Consider the following 18,030-nt stretch of genomic DNA (forward strand, 5'->3'; position numbering starts at 1 on the left):
CTGAAAGTTATATTTTTTGCCTAATCAAGAGAAATGGTGAATAATGTTTACTCTAGGAAAGCCAGTAAAGCTTTTGTCTTACTTTTGGTTATAACTAGGTTTTCATTAGCAGTACTAATCTGGAACTTGAATTATTTTATCTTAACAGTAACTTGACTAAAGTGATCGTAACTCCCATACTAGACTGCACAAGTCTCTAAGGTAATAATTACTAGTATAAATGTTACTTTAAAAAATATTAATAACAGACTCTTAGACTGTAAATCTATCTTGACTTGCCTCTTAAAGGATAGAATTACTATACATGCATGGGTTTAGCAATCAGTACAGCCTCGGAGCAAGGCTACTTCCATACCCAGCTGAAAAGGCACCATGGTTGACCATGGTCAACCATGGCCTACCACGGTAAACCATGGTATTACCATGGTTTACCATGCTAAACCGTGGTCACTAACTTTTCTCCCCATGGTAGACCATGGTAGACCATGGTCACCATGGTATACCACAGCAGACCATGGTCATTATAGACCATGGTCACCAGAAACCATGGTAGACCATGGTCACCAACATTTCTCCCCATGGTATACCATGGTGACCATGGTATACCACAGCAGACCATGGTCATTCTAGACCATGGTCACCAGAAACCAGGGTAGACCATGGTCATCTTAAACAAAACTATGGTAGACCATGGTGTTGTTCTCATACAAAAGTAATGGTTGACCATGGTCATCACAGACAAATCTATGGTAGACCATGGTCATGACAGACCAATTTTACATTTCAAACTGTGATAAATAAAAAAATTAAAATTGAAATCCTGTCTGTTTCATGACATTGTGTTTCATTTATGAATAACAAAATAGCCGGGAGCATTCAATGAAATGTTACACAGGCATTATACTAATAGCATTACAAAGGACGTGTGTAAAACATCTCAGATGAAAAATGTTTTTCCTGAGTAAGTTTGCCTTTAATGAATATTCATGACAGATACCTTACAGATCCTTGTTTTACGCCTGTGTGCATTGAAAACTAAAATTGAACACTTCACTCGGTGAGAGACAAGTTAAAATGAAGTGTGTTTTAATGAAAAATACAAGAACACAATGTCATAAAAACAATTATCAACGGAACAGTTCACTTAATTTAACTTTCTCATTGTTGCTACAAAACACACAAACAAATAAGGAACAAAGGACGCCTTATACACTTGAAAATCAAAACAAAATTAACCCTCCGTACATTTGAAAATAAAATAATTTTGCCCGCCCCTTTGCTAAAGTTGTCCATTAAACTGTGTAAACCCCGCTCTCTCGTGGTCTTACTAGTTTTTGTGCCTGGTTGCCTTTAGTTCTTGATTTTTCAAAAAATACAGCAAAAACATAAACAATGCACGACAGAAGGCGAAACAATATTCTGTGCCTAACACGATCCGTTTTAGAAACATAGACAGTTCTGCGTAAAACTTACCTTCTGTCAATAACAGCGTAACCAATTAGTGCTGGAAGATTTTTAATTCTCTTTCTTTTTCATATTTACTCCATGAAATAAAATTTGAAAGTACAATGTCAAAATCGTCTCATTTCATTGAATTTCTCCCGTGATGTTAATGGTGAAGCTCCCGATTTTAGAACACATTTCACTGTCACTTCCTGTTCAGCACGTGCAATATGACCCGGAAGAGATTACATCAAAGTAGATTAATGAAATTTAAATTATTGCCGGGGATATGTGCAAAAACTATTCTTCCACGTTATGATCGACGAAGGAACGTGTACACTGAATATCTTTTTTCGCGATTCCCGCCGTTGACAATATTATTGTTTATGAATTCTAATTTTGATGTTGATGCCTTGATATTGTAATTCTTGCCTTTATTTGTTAATAAGATGAGAAATTATCCACTGTTGACTACGAGTGTTGTTATGAAGTACCTCGATCACGTGATTGCAAACACGCCACGCTTCTTCGTAAATTTACTACGAATCTTATTGCGCCTTCAAAACGGATAGCACTAATCATACAGCCTTTTACATACATAGTTACGATACATCCCTGGTCGTACTAATTAATTTTTCTTTTCTTAAAAATATGTTTCAACTTCAACTCGCGCCATTCGGGACAAGTTTAATGGAGATAGTAACGATACGGAGACACGCCGATCGCTTCCGCATCTAATCGATGCCATAGCTGCTACTTTGTCACGAGACATTTGTGAGCGCCAAAACCAGTGATAGCGCTAAACACAACTTTGTCAACACTGGCAATAGACTACAACGATCCAAGCTTAAGAATATCCCTAATATATTAGCAATGACGGATTTCGAGGATAATCCAGCGATGGATATGTCAAGAACTCATGATAAAGGAATAGACTAGATTTAGTGCCGATGGATACATCTCAAGTTGAATTCCAGTGGACATAAGCATGAGCGTAAGTAAATAACAGCAATATTGAAATTATTTTGAGTGCAGATGTATTGAAATTGTTTTGATGTTGGGAATACGCACATTACCTAACGATGTGACGTGGTAAGCAACAGTTTTGAGGAGAATGACGGAAAGACGATATAAGATATAGCAGTGTTCATTTTATATACAATGTACTTCCCTCAAACGGAAAGTCAGTGTTAATTTGGGTTTTGTGCAATATGTTCTACATATCTATGTTAACACATCGACCAATATCTAACGGTACTTTTATAAAAACAAACCGTTATGACTTTTTAGTTAAGTTATCAGTGATCGAATGGTGTCAAAGTTCACGGGGCTTGTAGAGGTCAGCCTGAAAGATTCAGTTTGTTTGCTTAGATTACACAGGCAGCAAAATAAATTCAAAGGGTCATAAAAAGGGAGATAATTGCTACAGGCACGTTTATGGATATTTCATTTTCTTTTCTATCGTATTTGTATTCAGTTTTGGAATAACTACTGACTGTAAACCAAAAATGACAGTGCCAAAACGTTTAGCTATTCACTTAACGTGGAAATAGATTCACTTACAGTAAGATACGTTTTTCTATGTTATGATATGTTGATTATTATAAATAATGGGAAATGTAAACATTTCAGAATATTATATTTGGTCATGAATGTAGACTAGTGATTTAGAAGCCAATTTTGTGTTTTTATTTCTAATACATGTTGTATTACTTGGCATAGACTCTTCATATTACAAAAATAATTTAAAGTCATCTGCTATCAGTGTAAAGAAATTATTTTGAATAATATAATTAGAGTCTGGTGAAAAATATTTGCAATATGTTAAAAATACATAACATTTTGAGCAACTGTAAATATATATTTAAAAATCAACAACAACACTTTTTTGATATTTGCTTAAGACTGTTTGAAATAGAATGATTGTGATTAAATGTTGGTGTGTTTTTCAGATTTCCACTGGACGATTCTGAAGAAATGGTCCTAATGTAGAAACACTGAAGATAAAGTTCTACAAGATGAGTTTATTCCTGTGCCGGAGCGTTTGCTCTTCACACTGAAGACTTGGGTTCGATTCCTCACATGGGTACAATGTGTGTAGCCCCTTAGGTGTCCCTCGGATATTGATATTGCTGGAACATTGCTAAAAGTGGTGTAAAACTAAACTCACTCACTCAATATCCCTGAACCAACGTGGACATTTTCAGGGATGTCACCACTGCTCTTTCCGAAGGTTCTTCAGACTTGTGTATATCCTGTTTCTTCTGAGAGAAATTGTGATGCCCCTTGTACAACTTCCAGGTAGATGATTTTGGGCCCTGTTGTAATTTCTCTGTTGGTTGTGACTCTCATTTATTATGTCTACTTCTAAACCATATAGACTAAAGTGATTACTCTTTCTGAAATTGTATATTACTGCATGAAATGGTGTTCTGAATTGGTTAATTTTCCTGATATAGACTGACATCCAAGCTGCCCTAAAGATGTTTTAGAATAAAATAATAGATAAGAATATCCTCTGAAAAATGATGAACATGTCCACATGCCATTTGTCCCTAGCAGCATTACTGGATATGTAATTCTAGTTTGCTTTAGACTTGTACTTGTTGCACAGCATATCCCTCAATCCCTGTGAGTTTCCCAACAACTGTCCTCAAGTTGTCTTTCATTTAAATCTGTCAGTGTCAGCAATAAAATGTGTCTTCATAATTTGAACAGTTTGTTTTCAGTGCATGAGTTTGTTTAATGTTAATTCTTCAATACCCAATATTCTAATTGATCTCTATGCCATGGTGTATGTGACTACAATGTATATATTGTGGTATGGCGCGGTTGGTTTCTTACCATAGTCTAAATAATGGTATTCTAATGGTAAACTGTTGTGCCATCTACCGAACAGGGTATACTGACCATGGTCTCAGTTTTTTTCAGTAGTACACCATGGTACACCATGGTCTCTTTTTACCATGGTAATCCATGGTAGACCATGGTATACCATGGTTGACCATGGTACACCATGGTCTCTTTTTACCATGGTAGACCATGGTCTTATCTTACCATGGTAAACTGTGGTGCCATTTACCGCGACGTGGTTAAACCATGATAGACCATGGTCTTTTTACCATGGTAGACCATGGTATACCATGGTCTCTTTTGACCATGGTACACCATGGTCTTTTTACCATGGTAGACCATGGTATACCATGGTCTCTTTGACCATGGTACACCATGGTCTTTTTTCACCATGGTAGACCATGGTCTCTTTTGACCATGGTAAACTGTGGTGCCATTTACCGGATGTGGTAAGCCATGATACACCATGGTCAACCATGGTCTGTGAACCATGGTCTACCATGGTATACCATGGTATACCATGGTCTTTTCCTGCTCATTTCAGCTGGGTACCTTTACAGAGATTTACGACAGTCGTAGCACTAAGGATGCTTTGTAGAAAGGGGGTTTTGTGAAAGGTGGGGTTATACTATCAACAGGGTACAACTGGCATTTGAAAGCCATCCCAACACTAAAGTCCAACGGAGTAAATTTCTGAAATAACCGTCACTGAAAAGACTCCTATTTGACACTTAAATTTTATCTGATATCCTTATTCATACAATACATTTTCTGCAAATAAATTTCATTTGAGTCTCGCCTCGATCTATAGGACTGCCATGCCAGCTGACCCTGTAAAAAATCAATTTCCGGCAGTCACAAGCCGGAAATATGGAAAAGCACGTCATTTCACATTAGCTGGGATGCTTTTACTAACGGTTATTTGATGTTATTTCTAGTATTTATTATATGTAAACCGATTATTGCATTTCCATTGTTGCCATTGGATGCATGTTTGGAGCTGCAATTTCAGCACATAATGGCACTATGCATTGCTTGTTTTTTAAACTGTGATGCATTATGAACTTTGTAACACTGATTTCTTAAAATACAATTTATGCAAGTGTTGGCATTACATATTAATATCTGTGACAAATCACAAAACAATGTCCCTGACTTGCAATTTGTGAAGCTGACTGCACTGTAGGGCAATCAAAAGGGTCATGTAGTATTAGTCCTGATGACTTGGTTCATTTCATATCACCATACCCTCCCTGCAACACTGTTGGATATGTGTTGACAATATTGACCACTTCATTAACAGGTGCAGATTCTGATATTAAGAAGCTGTCATCATTAAGCTTGAATAGTACTGAGTACGACATAAAACAACAAAATCCATGTTCCCAAATGTTGGCCTCTGATAACTAGGGGTGAAACAGTATGCTCTTACTGACTGACTGAGTTTGGTTTTACGCCGCTTTTAGCATATTACAGCAACATCACGGCGGGGGACGCCAGAAATGGGCATCACACATTGTACCCATGTGGGGATTCGAACCCGGGTCTTCGGCGTGACGAGCCAACGCTTTAACCACTAGGCTACCCGAACGCCCTGTATGCTCTTACTGAGTCTTAGCACGATACAGTACATATTGCAGTACAACTACAAGGACTTTGTTTCCGTCTGTTTCAGTTTGGTATATGAGAACTTATTTCCAGGACAATAGAGGCTGTTTAGCAAAGAAATGCATAGATTTTGGACAAAATGATTCGATTTCTAGACACTTTTTAATAAGTTTGAAACGTCTAACAAAATGACGGTACAAAAACCGAAAATACAGATTTTTGGATTGCATTACGGTATACCTAACCGAAGGCAAAATACAGCGGTATACTGTTTCACCCCTACTGATAACCCACCTATATACAACCAGTTGCTGCCTGCGTTAGTGACACTGTGTCAACACACACTCACAGGGAATAGGATGTGTCAATAAGGAAGAGGAGGAAGTTAAAAAAGGCAAACGTGACAATACACAGTCTATTTCAAGACTTGGTAGAATGTAGCATGAAGTATGTGGTTTCTGTACATGAGTCACAATAATCAAAACGTTCCTCACCTTGCAGTGATTGAGTGAGTGAGTTTTAGTTTTCCCCCATTTTTAGCAATATTCCAGCAATATCACGGCTGGGGACACCAGAAATGGGCTTCAAACCACTGTATCTATGTGGGACTCGAAACCGGGTCTTCGGCATGGCTAGCAAACACTTTAACCACTAGGCTACCCCACTGCCCCTCAGCTTGCAGTAGAGAGTTTAGTATAACACTTTTATAATTAGGAAGAAAGTCCATGAAGACATGCAGTTTGTTTCTGTTTCAACTTTCAATTCCACGAGCATGGGTAAGGGGCTGCTATACCTAGAACCATGATCAGACAAATCTGGGGTTCAAACCCACACACACGTTTCCTGCAAACCTACGGGACCCAACTCGCCACACCAGAGTCACCTATGCCCCATCCTGATACAGATAGTATAGAAGGCAGGGGCCCATATTGCCAAAAACGGAGGGTTATTGTGTATTTCAAGAGCCAGTAAAACAATGATCCTGTCCAGTGGCATCCTGAAGCACTGTAGACATTGTAAAAGCATGAACATTTGTGCAACACTTGCCAAGTCTACTGAATAAGTTTGAGACACATTTGTCTCAGACCTGAGTGAGTGAGCTTTTAGCAATATTACAGCAATATCACGGCGGGGAACACCAGAAATGGGCATAACACATGTTACCCATGTGGAGAATTGAACCCGGGTCTTCGGCGTGACAAGCAAAACGCTTTAACCACTTGGCTACCTTTAACCAGGGTTGGAAATGCCCCTCTCAGACATGAGGCTAAACTTGCACAAGTCTCTAATGCAATAAATATAAGTCGTCCCAGTGAATGACTGGTATCTTCAGATGCTGGCCTAGACTTCCCTATCATAAGGATAGAATTACGAGGTCACCAATGGACTTAGTGCAGCCAAAGAGTAAGGCAGGTCTAAATGCAGTCAAGTTCACTTTAAGCTACAAAGCTGAGATAATAGCAACCTATACAATAACACTAAAAACTGAAATGAAACCTTCGTAGACAAAATGTTGCCAAAGAGTTGAACACCAAAGGGATTAAGAAAGATTCTGAAGTCAAAAAACATTGAGCATGTTCAACTTTCCGTTATCATACACTACAGCTGCCGACCAAGTATAATTACCATCCTGAATTAGAGATGATCATTACACCAAACTGCATCAGTATCCAGCTGATTCCCTCTCAACCGGCTTCAAAGGTAAGATAGCAGTCAGCATTAACATGCTTACTATACAGATAGCAGGTTTAGATGTTGAAAAGTCTTGATTGAACTCAAGTAGACATATGGTTGGAAACACTACCACCCCTAAAGATGTGATATCCAAGTATATTTACTGGGAAACCAAATTTCCCTTGGGCTCAGAATGGGGTACCACCATGTGGGATTTCCAGGTTTAGTGCCCTGAGTAACCTGTGTTTGTTGTAAGAGTTAGTAAAATTGGCCAGGTGATCAGGACACAGGACAGTGTGTCATCATAATGATAATGATGTGTGTCATTGCTGGGTCCAGACTTGATAATTTACACGCTGCAGACAGAGGGCAGCAATATTGCTGAATGATTGGTTATACAACCTAACAGAAAGAAGCACAAGCCCAGAACTGACAAATGGTCAATGCATCAATCACTGTAACCACCCAATCTTCATTTAGTTCACTAACAATGTGACCACCACATCTCCATTTAGTCCACTAACAATCTGACCACCCAATCTCCATTTAGTCCACTAACAATGTCATCACTTGATCTCAATTTAGCCCACTAACAATGTGACCACCCAATCTTCATTTAGCCCACTAACAATGTGACCCCCAATCTTCATTTAGTCCACTAACAATGTGACCACCCAATCTCCATTTAGTCCACTAACAATGTCATCACTTGATCTCCATTTAGTCCACTAACAATGTCATCACTTGATCTTCATTTAGTCCACTAACAATGTCATCACTTGATGTCCATTTAGTCCACTAACAATGTCATCACTTGATCTCCATTTAGTCCACTAACAATGTCATCACTTGATCTTCATTTAGTCCACTAACATTGTGATCACTTGATCTTCATTTAGTCCACTAACATTGTCATCACTTGATCTTCATTTAGTCCACTAGCATTGTGATCACTTGATCTTCATTTAGTCCACTAACAATGTCATCACTTGATCTTCATTTAGTCCACTAACATTGTGACCCATCCATATCCAATTAGTCCAGTCATGATGTATTTAGCCATTTAGTCCACTAACATTGTGATCACATGATCTGCATCTAGTCCAATTACAATGTGATCAATCCATATCCATTTTGTCCAGCCAGGCTGTAACCTACCGATCTTCATTTAGTCCACTAACATTGTGATCACTTGATCTTCATTTAGTCCACTAACATTGTGATCACTTGATCTTCATTTAGTCCACTAGCATTGTGATCACTTGATCTTCATTTAGTCCACTAACAATGTCATCACTTGATCTTCATTTAGTCCACTAACATTGTGATCACTTTATCTTCATTTAGTCCACTAACATTGTGATCACCCAATCTCCATTTAGTCCACTAACAACGTCATCACTTGATCTTCATTTAGTCCACTAACAATGTGACCACCCAATCTCCATTTAGTCCACTAACAATGTCATCACTCAATCTCCATTTAGTCCACTAACAATGTCACCACTTGATCTCAATTTAGTCCACTAACAATGTGATCACTTGATCTCAATTTAGCCCACTAACAATATGACCACCCAATCTTCATTTAGTCCACTAACAATGTGACCACCCAATCTCCATTTAGTCCTCTAACAATGTCATCACTTGATCTTCATTTAGTCCACTAACAATGTCATCACTTGATATCCATTTAGTCCACTAACAATGTCATCACTCAATCTCCATTTAGTCCACTAACAATGTCATCACTTGATCTCCATTTAGTCCACTAACAATGTCATCACTTCATCTTCATTTAGTCCACTAACATTGTGATCACTTGATCTTCATTTAGTCCACTAACATTGTGATCACTTGATCTTCATTTAGTCCACTAACAACGTCATCACTTGATCTTCATTTAGTCCACTAACAATGTGACCACCCAATCTCCATTTAGTCCACTAACAATGTCATCACTCAATCTCCATTTAGTCCACTAACAATGTCATCACTTGATCTCAATTTAGTCCACTAACAATGTGATCACTTGATCTCAATTTAGCCCACTAACAATGTAAGCGCCCAATCTTCATTTAGTCCACTAACAATGTGACCACCCAATCTCCATTTAGTCCACTAACAATGTCATCACTTGATCTCCATTTAGTCCACTAACAATGTCCACTCAACCATCACTTTGATCCTCACATTGTGATCACTTGATCTCTTCATTTAGTCCACTAACATTGTGATCACTTGATCTTCATTTAGTCCACTAACAATGTCATCACTTGATCTTCATTTAGTCCACTAACATTGTGATCACTTGATCTTCATTTAGTCCACTAACAATGTCATCACTCAATCTCCATTTAGTCCACTAACAATGTCATCACTCAATCTCCATTTAGTCCACTAACAATGTCATCACTTGATCTCCATTTAGTCCACTAACAATGTCATCACTTGATCTTCATTTAGTCCACTAACATTGTGATCACTTGATCTTCATTTAGTCCACTAACATTGTGATCACCCAATCTCCATTTAGTCCACTAACAATGTCATCACTCAATCTCCATTTAGTCCACTAACAATGTGACCACCCAATCTCCATTTAGTCCACTAACAATGTCATCACTCAATCTCCATTTAGTCCACTAACAATGTCACCACTTGATCTCAATTTAGTCCACTAACAATGTGATCACTTGATCTCAATTTAGCCCACTAACAATATGACCACCCAATCTTCATTTAGTCCACTAACAATGTGACCACCCAATCTCCATTTAGTCCTCTAACAATGTCATCACTTGATCTCCATTTAGTCCACTAACAATGTCATCACTTGATATCCATTTAGTCCACTAACAATGTCATCACTCAATCTCCATTTAGTCCACTAACAATGTCATCACTTGTCCACTAACTCAATCTCATTTAGTCCACTAACAATGTGATCACTTCATTTGATCTCAATTTAGTCCCACCAACAATGTAAGTCATCACCAATTCCACGTCTTCATTTAGTCCACTAACAATGTGACTGATTCCCATTTAGCCCTACTAAACAATCTCCATTTAGTCCACTAACAATGTCATCACTTGATCTCCATTTAGTCCACTAACAATGTCATCACTTGATCTTCATTTAGTCCACTAACATTGTGATCACTTGATCTTCATTTAGTCCACTAACAATGTCATCACTTGATCTTCATTTAGTCCACTAACATTGTGATCACTTGATCTTCATTTAGTCCACTAACAATGTCATCACTCAATCTCCATTTAGTCCACTAACAATGTCATCACTCAATCTCCATTTAGTCCACTAACAATGTCATCACTTGATCTCCATTTAGTCCACTAACAATGTCATCACTTGATCTTCATTTAGTCCACTAACATTGTGATCACTTGATCTTCATTTAGTCCACTAACATTGTGATCACCCAATCTCCATTTAGTCCACTAACAATGTCATCACTCAATCTCCATTTAGTCCACTAACAATGTGACCACCCAATCTCCATTTAGTCCACTAACAATGTCATCACTCAATCTCCATTTAGTCCACTAACAATGTCACCACTTGATCTCAATTTAGTCCACTAACAATGTGATCACTTGATCTCAATTTAGCCCACTAACAATATGACCACCCAATCTTCATTTAGTCCACTAACAATGTGACCACCCAATCTCCATTTAGTCCTCTAACAATGTCATCACTTGATCTCCATTTAGTCCACTAACAATGTCATCACTTGATATCCATTTAGTCCACTAACAATGTCATCACTCAATCTCCATTTAGTCCACTAACAATGTCATCACTTGATCTCCATTTAGTCCACTAACAATGTCATCACTTCGATCTTCATTTAGTCCACTAACATTGTGATCACTTGATCTTCATTTAGTCCACTAACATTGTGATCACTTGATCTTCATTTAGTCCACTAACAACGTCATCACTGATCTTCATTTAGTCCACTAACAATGTGACCACCCAATCTCCATTTAGTCCACTAACAATGTCATCACTCAATCTCCATTTAGTCCACTAACAATGTCATCACTTGATCTCAATTTTAGGTCCACTAACAATGTGATCACTTGATCTCAATTTAGTCCACTAACAATGTGTTTCAATCTCCATTTGGTCCCACTAACAATGTCATCACTTGATTCCCAATTTAGTCCACTAACAATGTCATCACTTGATCTTCATTTAGTCCACTAACAATGTCATCACTTGATCTTCATTTAGTCCACTAACATTTGTGACTCAATTGTGATCACTTGATCTTCATTTAGTCCACTAACCAATCTTCTTCCATTGTGACCCATCCATATCCACTTAGTCCATCCATATCCACTTAGTTAACATTGTCCACAACAATGTCATCACTTTTGATCTTCATTTAGTCCACTAACATTGTGATCACTTGATCTTCATTTAGTCCACTAACACTTGTCATTTAGTCCACTAACAATGTAATCACTGAATCTGAATCCATTTAGTCCACTAACAATCTCCATTTAGTCCACTCAATACTCAATCTCCATTTAGTCCACTAACAATGTCATCACTTGATCTCCATTTAGTCCACTAACAATGTCATCACTTGATCTTCATTTAGTCCACTAACATTGTGATCACCCAATCTTCATTTAGTCCACTAACATTGTGACCACCCAACCTCCATTTAGTCCACTAACAATGTCATCACCAATCTCCATTTAGTCCACTAACAATGTGACCACCCAATCTCCATTTAGTCCACTAACAATGTCATCACTTGATCTCCATTTAGTCCACTAACAATGTCATCACTTGATCTCCATTTAGTCCACTAACAATGTGATCACTTGATCTCCATTTAGTCCACTAACAATGTGATCACCCAATCTCCATTTAGTCCACTAACAATGTGATCACTTGATCTCCATTTAGTCCACTAACAATGTCATCACTTGATCTCCATTTAGTCCACTAACAATGTCATCACTTGATATCCATTTAGTCCACTAACAATGTGATCACTCAATCTCCATTTAGTCCACTAACAATGTCATCACTTGATCTCCATTTAGTCCACTAACAATGTCATCACTTCATCTTCATTTAGTCCACTAACATTGTGATCACTTGATCTTCATTTAGTCCACTAACATTGTGATCACTTGATCTCCATTTAGTCCACTAACAATGTCATCACTCAATCTCCATTTAGTCCACTAACAATGTGACCACCCAATCTCCATTTAGTCCACTAACAATGTCATCACTCAATCTCCATTTAGTCCACTAACAATGTCACCACACTTGATCTCAATTTAGTCCACTAACAATGTGATCACTTGATCTCAATTTAGCCCACTAACAATGTAAGCGCCCAATCTTCATTTAGTCCACTAACAATGTGACCACCCAATCTCCATTTAGTCCACTAACAATGTCATCACTTGATCTCCATTTAGTCCACTAACAATGTGACCCACTTGATCTTCATTTAGTCCACTAACATTGTGATCACCCAATCTCCATTTAGTCCACTAACAATGTGACCCATCTGATCTCCATTTAGTCCACTAACATTGTGATCACTTGATCTTCATTTAGTCCACTAACAATGTCATCACTCAATCTCCATTTAGTCCACTAACAATGTCATCACTCAATCTCCATTTAGTCCACTAACAATGTCATCACTTGATCTCCATTTAGTCCACTAACAATGTCATCACTTGATCTTCATTTAGTCCACTAACATTGTGATCACTTGATCTTCATTTAGTCCACTAACATTGTGATCACTTGATCTTCATTTAGTCCACTAACATTGTGACCACCCAATCTCCATTTAGTCCACCAACATTGTGACCCATCCATATCCACTTAGTCCACTAACATTGTGACCCATCCATATCCACTTAGTCCACTAACATTGTAACCCATCCATATCCACTTAGTCCACTAACATTGTGACCCATCCATATCCACTTAGTCCAGTCATGATGTATTTAGCCATTTAGTCCACTAACATTGTGATCACATGATCTGCATCTAGTCCAATTACAATGTGATCAATCCATATCCATTTTGTCCAGTCAGGCTGTAACCTACCGATCTTCATTTAGTCCACTAACATTGTGATCACTTGATCTTCATTTAGTCCACTAACATTGTGATCACTTGATCTTCATTTAGTCCACTTACATTGTGATCACTTGATCTTCATTTAGTCCACTAACAATGTCATCACTTGATCTTCATTTAGTCCACTAACATTGTGATCACTTTATCTTCATTTAGTCCACTAACATTGTGATCACTTGATCTTCATTTAGTTCACTAACATTGTGATCAATCTTTATCCATTTAGTGCAGACATGCTGTAACCAACTTATATTCATTTAGTCCACTAACAATGTGACCTCCCAATCTCCAGTCAGTCCACTAACAATGTGACCACCCAATCTCCAGTCAGTCCACTAATAATGTGACCACCTCACCTCCAGTTAGTCCACTAACAATGTGACCACCCCATCTCCATTTAGTCCACTAATAATGTGACCACCTCACCTCCAGTTAGTCCACTGACAATGTGACCACCCAATCGCTTTTAGTCCACTAACGTTGTGTCCCTCCAGTCATTTTCAAGTCCACGCCATGCAATTCAGGGATTTACAGAAGACCTATCTGCACTAAGGCCAACAGTCCTTCTCAAGTGTCCGGCCTTCACCGACAATGATTGTTGGTTTATTTGATCAGTATGATTCCTGCCAAAACATCCATTACCCAACAGGCATTGTTAACACGCTTCACAGAGCGGAATCTGAAATACTAGCACTGCTGAAATGCAACAGCAAATATATATTAGTTAAAACAATTGATATTCCCCAAGGCAAACATTTCAAACAATATCAAATAATCAAACACCCCAAGCAGACAGCCATTGATTAACAGAACTGAACACAAAAATAATGTTTTCTTCTGGACATACTGTGAAACAACAGTGGCTAAAGCCATTATGCCCAGGGTGCCTTTGTACAAGTGATCTTAGTGCCAAGGTGATTGTAACTCCCATACTTAAGCATAGACTTACGACAGTTGTAGAGCTGAGGTTGTTTTATACAACAGCACACAGTATCACATAAAACAAACAAATGCTTACCAAAAATGAAACCTGATGCCAGAAAGTTCACAGAGGTACAGAGTCGTGCAGAAAGTATTCAGACACTTGACGTAAGTTCCATAGACTTATGTGTTAATTTAGTGTAGCATAAATAATTTTCATGAATTTAATTTTTGTAAGATCCAAGTCAAATTTTGCACATTTGTGAGGTGAGGTGAGGTGAGGTGAGGTGAGGTGAGGAGGTGAGGTGAGGTGAAATTGGGTTTAACGCCGCGTGCTTGAGAATATTTTGGCTCATATGACGACGTGCATACGTGTGTATGTGCATGCGCAGCTGCTTGTACTAGCCCAGACTTAAGCTGGTTTTATAGGGCTAGCCCACTGAGATACATTGCCGCAGTGAAGCATGAATACCCCACTCAGACACATTATACTGACTCCGAGCCGACCAGTCCTTGTATCCATTAATGCCGAGCGCCAGGCAGGGACAAACAAGTACCATATTTTAATGTCTTTTGGTATGACGCTGTCGGGATCGAACCGGCGACCTTTGACTCTCGCTCGGGTAAAAAATCCTCCGACTCTAACCACTCTAACCACCACGGAGGCGGTCTACATTTGTGAGGAATCATCTTACCTACAATCATATAATTTCTGTTTAATTTTCCGTTGCTTATTTATGGCAACAATTTAATCAACATACGTACAGTGCCATGAACTCCTTGAACATGGCAGCCTATGGGATTGTGCATTGTGGAACCATACGCAAGTTGATAAAAGTGATGTCATTAGTGAAATAGTGGTTGGAACATTGAGCTGAAATTATGTGCACAGAGCAGAGATGATTTCAAATTTGCCTGTCAAATTTTACAGAGATCCATCCTAAACACACTTCATGAAAATTATTAATGCTACACTGAAATAACATGTAAGTCTATGGAAATTACGTCAAGTGTCTGAAATACTTTTTGAACGGGTCTGTAGATGAATTTTATACTTCCCAACTAATTCATACCTGATTTTAGACTAATGGTTTATGTTACACACTACTCAAGAAAAGGTAAAGATCACACGATCCTTTCATATGAACCCGTGAAGATCTGGGTTAGAATTGGTCTTCATAACTCATGCTTATGTTGTAAGAGGCGATTAACGAGATCGGGTGGTCAGGCTCGCTGACTTGGCTGACACGTCATCGTATCCCAGTTGTGTAGATCAATACTCATGCTGTTGATCACTGGATTGTCTGGTCCAGATTCGATTATTTACAGACTGCTTTCAGTTAGCTGGATTATTGCTGAGTCAGGCGTTAAACAACAAACCAACCAACTAACCTTTCATATGACTATAAAGAGGCTTTGATTTCATGAGAGATTCACCAGTCGTTTTTAGTTGTCGGACAAACAGACTAGTGGCAGTGTATAATCACAGGATTAAACTGCAACTGGATGAGACCGACATAAAATACACTACAATTTTAGAAAACAACAAAGAAATTGCCACCAAAACAATCAGAGCTCTGCCACATTTTCAAGGAAATTAAGAAATGCATTTAACTCACAGAAAGTGATCAGTCAATATCTCAATCAAAATCTTGAAGAAATGACAATTGATAATTTATTTGAATTTATTTGAACACTGTCCCATATATCCTTAATATCGTGTGTCAAGATACAAAAACTAATCATCCCTTTCTCATATCCCAATCATCAAAAACTGCTCACTGCCCCTGTGTTTTTCAGATGACATGAACAAGCATGTGTGTCAAACAGCTAAACATGTGTCAGTGGTCATATACATCAAGTGTTCAAAATTCCTGTGTGCCCAATTGCCTCATATGTTAACCAGAGCTGTGGTGTAAGCCTAGTGATTTAATGCGTTTGCTCATCACGCTGAAGACCCGAGTTCAATTCCCCACGTGGGTACAATGTGTGAAGCCCATTTCTGGTGTCCCCTGCTGTGATATTGCTCAGGGGTTCAAAATTTGTCTAAAAAGCCACTTGCCACAGGGCAAGTTACTTTAAGAAAGTAACTTGTCCGACTAATTTTCCACTTGCCCTGATTTTATGACATAATCATGATGATGTAATTATGAAAGAATAAATCAACATGGTATTTGATGTTAATGTTTACTGGACTGTTTATTGAAAAGTGATAAATAGCAAAGAAAGATAACTCTACTTTATTATCATTGCGAAATTTAATAGCTACATTTTGAGCAGATATGAAATTAAATCCAGGTTTATTTGTAGTTTGAAACCATACGTGGAAATTATCTAGTAGCCCACGGACAAGTAAGAAACCTTTATTTGATTGCCCGAGGTTAAAACTGACTTGCCCCGGGCGTCAGTCGATGGGATTTTTGAACCCATGTTGCTGGAATATTGCTACAAGCGGCGTAAATCTTAACTCACTCACTAATAATGCTAACCTTGACAGCTTCACCAAATATATCAATTTATTTTTAGGTACAGCCTAGGTATGAGTTGACAGAACTGATAGCTATTTTCTCTATATACATTTCAAGTGTTAACCCTCATTGTAAAAAGCATCTAAGTCTGCAAAATAATCACACTTTACCAAAGCTTATCTACGTGAGTTAAATCACAGCTGAATGTGATTGGAGTGATTGAAGGAACATGAAGCAATGTTGAAGATCCTACAGAAAGTTATCCATCCAATGTATGCAGCTAGCTAGACTTGTTAGTACAGGTCAGAGAAGCCAAATATCGTCTTTCCTGTGGCAGGCCAGGGAGGAAACTGATGACTATCAGTCTAGCACTTATCAGGTTTCCCCTGAGTAGGTGCAGCACAGACTGCACACCTCTTATATCTGTATATATACACCATACATGGCAGAAAATAACAAATTTATACATATCATATACATATCGTATGTGACATTCTAGTGGAAATAACACATTTATTTATATACCATATATGCATGTGACATTCTGGGGTAAATAACACTTATATTTATATACCATATATAAATGTGACATTCTGGGGGAAATAACACATTTATTTAAATACCATATATGCATGTGACATTCTGGGGTAAATAACACATATATTTATATACCATATGTGACATTCTGGGATAAATCAAATAAGCATTCATATGAATACCATATGTATTTGGTCACATGTTGACATTCTTGCAGCATTGGTAAAGCAAAATCAAAGTACGTGACATCTGTCTGTCTAATATTAACCAATATATCACCATTGTGGTGTCAATCAAAGTGTAAAATGTACAGCATATGTGACATTCTGGGGGTTATATTGGTAACAAGCTGAAAGGAAGGCTTAAGAC

General features: G+C 38.1%; 1 protein-coding gene and 1 long non-coding RNA gene across 2 annotated transcripts in view; one reads left to right on the forward strand and one right to left on the reverse strand.

The window, feature by feature from the left end:
* Positions 1-18,030, reverse strand: part of LOC124254640 (rho GTPase-activating protein 26-like) — a 99,787-nt gene that overhangs the window by 59,373 nt on the left and 22,384 nt on the right. The gene's annotated exons all lie outside the window — the stretch shown is intronic.
* LOC124254649 lies at positions 14,793-15,532 on the forward strand. The gene is made up of 2 exons (XR_006892514.1): positions 14,793-14,923; positions 15,340-15,532. It is a non-coding gene; the product is annotated as an uncharacterized LOC124254649 (long non-coding RNA).

Source organism: Haliotis rubra, unplaced genomic scaffold, assembly GCF_003918875.1.
Source record: "Haliotis rubra isolate DU_JTF1 unplaced genomic scaffold, ASM391887v1 Scf579, whole genome shotgun sequence".
Lineage (NCBI taxonomy): Eukaryota > Metazoa > Mollusca > Gastropoda > Lepetellida > Haliotidae > Haliotis > Haliotis rubra.